This window comes from Coenobita brevimanus, chromosome 75, assembly GCF_032717465.1.
Source record: "Coenobita brevimanus isolate Jiangsu-jjx chromosome 75, ASM3271746v2, whole genome shotgun sequence".
Classification (NCBI taxonomy): Eukaryota; Metazoa; Arthropoda; class Malacostraca; order Decapoda; family Coenobitidae; genus Coenobita; species Coenobita brevimanus.
This window is the reverse complement of record NC_137028.1, coordinates 30510347-30516346: the sequence shown is the minus strand read 5'-3', so window position 1 is coordinate 30516346 and position 6000 is coordinate 30510347.

Here is a 6000-nt window from a genome sequence, read left to right as displayed (position 1 = left end):
GCAGGAGGGATTAACTAAAAAGAAAGTAAGATGGACTGAAAGCGTCAAGGATATAGTAAACTCACCCAAACTTTAAGTCCTCCATCAGATAAAAATAAATTCTTGTGGAGATATTACAGGGGTGACATTCTCGAATATATTTACAATCGATTCCATATCCTACCTGTGATTTGTTTTTACTAGGAAGGACAAGGCAAGGAAGGTGTACAATCTCACTATCTCTTGTTCGTCCTATGGAAAGAGATGTTGGTTACCAGGGGGAAATTGGCGTAGGTTTATTTATTCGTTTAAACAGGATGAAGGAGGAAAGAGAAGGGCCACTATATCCATACCTCTAGTACTTCCTGCAAAAAACATATCCAGGTTACAACAGGGAATCGATCGTATATATATTTGGGAATCCGACCCCAGGAGTACAATATATATGACATTTTCGTACTAAAGGGGTTATGTACGTGTTTTTATTGCAATTTGGTTTTTACGGTTTATACTTATGGCTTTGCTCTTAGTTTGTACAAGTAAAACACACGGACCCTTTCTCTGTCTGTGTTTGTGTGTCATTTGTATCTGCATTTGTATTCATCTGTTTTATATATATTAATATGTTTTCTGTCTTCATCCATACCATTAACTCGGATCTAAGCCAAGCTTGTCACGTGTATAACATAGCGGCAAAAAAGACATGAGATAGGATATGCCCCCCATAGGCTAAAGTGATGCCTAAAGACGAAGAAAAACAGAGTAGAACCTGCCCTCAAGCTACCTCTTGAAATTGGTCCAATAACCATTCAGCTCATAGTACAAACGTTACTCACCCAACTCCCTGTCCCGCTAAAAGAGGATGGAAGAGTGCAGGAAAAGGGAAACTTCAGCCTACGTTCTACCGGGTTCATATTTGGTCGAGCCTGGGATCACAAGAACGACAACAACTCATATTTCAAACCATGGAAACTTTGCAGAACAAGGAAGCGGAAAAAACAAGAAAAAAAAAAGGAAAAAACAAGCATCCATTCACTCTCCACTTAAGCCTTCAAAAGTAACTGCAGAAATAGAATTAAAAAAAAAAAACAGGAAAAATAAAAATATGAAGATGAGAGAAAATGTTACGAAAATAGGGGAAACTGTCATAAAAGCACCGAGTGCTATCAACCATAATTTATTTAACAAATCATCAGAGTCTTTAGAATTAATCACAGAAAAGACCAAAACCGATATCGCTAAATCTGGTTAAAATATCCAGCCTTCGAAGCAAGTTACGAGAAGAGGAACCTGCAATACAGAAACCAAGGTCAGAACACCCAGTGAAAGAGCGACACATGTAGTCACTCACTTGTCATTGAAGTGTATACACCCCATACCAACACCACACACTAGTACAAATTGGAGACCGCAGCAGCCAGGGTGTAATTTGTACACTACCATTTACCAACCCTCCCTTCAATAAAACACACGCACGCAATACAGGGAGAGAATATATCCTGATCCCAGGCAAGATATATGGGTAAATGAAAGGACTGGTGCAGCTCTTGACACGAAGCATTTTACAGTCTATCTGTTTGCCGTTCTATTCAAGTATCTATATTGCCTGTTGTTTGTTTGTTACGAAAAAAAATGAAAGAAAGCCTGCAAAACATTTCCACGTGATAGAAAGTTGAGTACAAGAAAGTCAGCATCAAAAGCCTTTCATTTTGAGATGCCTAAAGACTGGAGGTCACTGGTAGCGGGAAAGACAAAAAAGCCTTTCATTTTGAGATGCCTAAAGACTGGAGATCATTGGTAGCGGGAAAGACAGACTGAGAAAGACGGTTCCAGAGCTGACCAGTTGTATGGATGAAGGACTGAAAGTTTGGTTAATTTTTCATTAGAGAATTAGAGGAAGAGAGGTTAGTGTGAGTTTAGAGGAGTTCTGCATGTATGCCGAAATGGGGAAGGAATGCAGCCAGATAGTTTAAAAGGGCACTGACGAGATAGATAAATATAGATAGATAGAGAGAGAGAGAGAGAGAGAGAGAGAGAGAGAGAGAGAGAGAGAGAGAGAGAGAGAGCTGTCTGTTACCCCATAAATTTGAATTTCATCACGAAAACTATGAGAGAATCAGTTTCCGGCCCGTTGAGCATTATCTATGACAACTAAGCCATATTTATTCATCACATTTTAGGATACAAATGAAAATATTACTTATTTTATATTTTAACTCTTTCAATACGATAATTTGTTGCTATTTTCCTGCAACTGCCTGATCAATTTACTAAGCTTAACAGAGGTATAACAGACAGAGAGTAGACTGCCGTGAGGGACGCAAGATCGACACCAGGCTGGGGAAGGAAGCAGTGTATGGGTTTCAGATTAATTAATATGAGCCTCAGTGCTCTTCAACATGACCCAGCGGCATGTCATTGCAGTCTCCCACTAATACCGTAACACCATACTTTAATGAGACACTCCTAGCATGTACTTCTACACGGTGGATATTAGTTGGTGTATCTGTTGGTATAAGTAGCCACACGAGGTTTGTCGCTATATCTTTTGCACACTTGAGGACTGCAAAGCCTCACTGAACAGACTGGCTCCTCAGTACCCAGATTCTGATCCATAAGCAAACGTGTTCAGCAGCCATACGCCTACATCATGCCAGTGAACGTAACCATCATCCTGCAAGTCATCAGCCAGAGTCATCATCTATAGCACAGTAGTCACAGTGGTATATGAAGGTCAATTTAGGTCCTTCACATGGTCTCATTCAGGGAGTCAACAACAATTATGCTACTTTCTGAGCCATTTAGGTCCATTTACATCTACTGTATTAGGTCCTTCGGTCCAGTCTGGTCCAGTCAGGTCCAGTCAAGTTCATTCATATCCAGTCATGTTCATTCAGTTACATTCATGACCATTCAGATTGAGTCATAACCATTCAGATCCAGTTATGACTATTCAGAGCCAGTCATGACCATTCAGAGCCTGTCATGACCATTCAGACTCAGTCATAACCATTTAGACCCAGTCATGACCATTCGGATCCAGTCATAATCATTTAGATCCAGTCAAGACCATTCAGAGCCAGTCATGACCATTCATGTCCAGTCATGACCATTCAGATCCAGTCATAATCATTGAGATCCAGTCATGACCATTCAGAGCCAGTCATGACCAAAAGCGCGGTTTGTTCGACCTGGGTGGCGCAGTTCTTGGGAACATCTTTGGATTGGCTACAGAGGATGACCTTAAAGAAATAAACAACAAATTTAATAAGATAGCTCAGGTACTAACATACCAAGATAAATTCATCACAGGACAGAACTCAGCAATGAAGACAATTGTGAAAAATCTGAAACAAGCAGAAAACATAGCTCTCGAGAGTGTAGATAAAATAAATGAATTGGAGGGAAACGTTACACTTTTCCAACACTTCTCCATCATCACAGAACATATTGACACGATTCTACTACAATTAGAGAACACTAGAGATCGTTTCAGGGCACTTATGCAAGGAATTTCGAATGCTGGTGATGGCAAGATCACAATTGACTTACTCCCAGTTCATGAGCTACGTCAGATAGTTAGTCAAGGCATACATAAACATAAATTGAAGCCGTTGTTCCGCAGTAGGGAATTTATGCAATATTACCCGTATTTAGAATCAACACTAACACCAACATCAGTGGTAGTTCATGTACCATTCATCACTGAAGACCTGTTCACAGTATACCAAATACACCCCTTCCCCTATAAAAATAACAACACTTTGGTCATCATCAACATCAACACAGACACCGAACTCATCATGGTCTCCAAGAGACGGGACACTGTCACTTTCGCAAGTGAATCAACGATTGAACGAAAGTACCGCACATCCTTACATGCTGTTCATCTTTGTCCTGCGTACATTTTCACGTTTCAGCCTACTGATACAGTCCCTTGTGAAATGGCTATCATCAGAAATGACAATATTCATCATCATTGCAACTTCACTTTTGCTCCAGATAAACTTGTACACCATCAACGCATTGGACACTCACAGTTTTTTTATTTCCCTCATAACACATCAGTTTACATAGTCTGTCCAGATATACCACCATCTCATACATCAGCATCAGGATTATACATAGCACCAGACTACTGTGCGGTATTTACACCAGCCATGTCTACTTTATCCACCATCAATCACTACGCCATTCTCAGTCATACACACAAACATTTCCACCCACTGCCTGATATGAACTTAAACATGAGCACAAGTATTAAGCTGACTTCACCTAAGTTTGAAACTATGCAGCTGATCAATGAAACAATGAAGCCCTGGGAAGATTTGAGTTTGAGTATGTTCAACCCATATTATGTGTATAGCCCAGCACCTACTGTCTTTATAATCGTCTGTATTGTAGTTGCAGTACTGCTGTTCGCAATGCACAGAATGCATGCAAGAATTGCTAATTTGGAGTCATTATTTAGTGGAAGGAGAGTTAACATCAAAGTTAACCACCCTGAATGAAGTGTATATATTTTGTATATAGTATTAATTATATATATATATATATATATATATATATATATATATATATATATGCATATATATATATATATATATATATATATATATATAAAAAAATACAAAGAAGAATGACCCATGTATGGCAGACCAGTACCATTATCTTTAAATGAAATATTAATAACTCTTACCATAATCTTAATTTTAAACTATTTTTTTTCTTGCATGTATGCATTTCACTACAATAACCCAAGTACATACTGTATTACAGTTCAATAATTTACTTTAATACATTTATTCAAATATGTATACAACTTGTATAAAATGTAATATTACTGAATAATCACTATTTACTATAAATATTATATGTATACAATATTCATACAATTATGTTACTTTTACAATATTATGTGTATTTCACTTAATTAGCTTATAAGTTCATTATAATGTGTATATAATATGTATTAATATGTTAGGACTATTAACTGTCGATGGTACGCCATTTTCGTGCGGCCGAGCAATATGTTAGGACTCCATATTATAATTACAAATCATAATAGATAGATAGATAAATAGATAGATAGAGAGACAGATAGAAGCAGGGAGGCAGATGATGAGAAGGTATTGTGTCTGCGAGAATCGAGCAATGCTAAACATGCTTACACACTCTTAACTCAAGGAATGCTTTATAGGCACACGACAGCGCCTAGTGACCATACACACATACCCACACACAGGCTTCTAGAACTTTCCACTCACAAGGAACACACGTGATACAACCCCTGCTACACCAGAATTTAGGAAAGAGAGCTCAGATGGAGGTTAGCCATAGAACAGGCAGGTCAGAAGGAGAAGGGCTTAGCAACTTGAGAGAGAGACAGAGCGAGAGCGAGACAGGGAGACAGGGACTCTGCTCAACTCACTCGTGAGTGAGAGACTTGTTAATATTTCCAAGACAAATAAAAATAGTCCCATACTATTCTTTACCTCTCCTGTCACTACATGACAAATGGGAAAGAAGATTAGCTACTTACAAAACAACTCACTTATAACCACCGCTCGCCCACAAGTCTAATATATATATAACTCAACTACAAGTAACCACAAAGGAACTACAAAGTCTTTTATGACATCAGAGCCAGTCATGACCATTCATGTCCAGTCATGACCATTCAGATCCGGTCATGACCATTCAGAGCCAGTCATGACCATTCAGATACGGTCATGACCATTCAGAGCCAGTCATGACCATTCATGTCCGGTCATGACCATTCAGTCAGTCATGACCATACAGGTCCAGTCATGTCCATTTAGATCCAGTCGGGTTCATTCATCATCATATCGGGACTTTGGGGAAAGCTTTGCCACTGCACTTGACATCTCTAAAGCTTGCGATATTGTCTCAAATAATTCTCTAATTTCCAAACTTACCTCCTAAGGTTTCTATCCTTCTATCTGTGCCTTCGTCTCTTACCCCTTTTTGGGTCGTTCCATAGTTGCTGTCGTAGGCGGC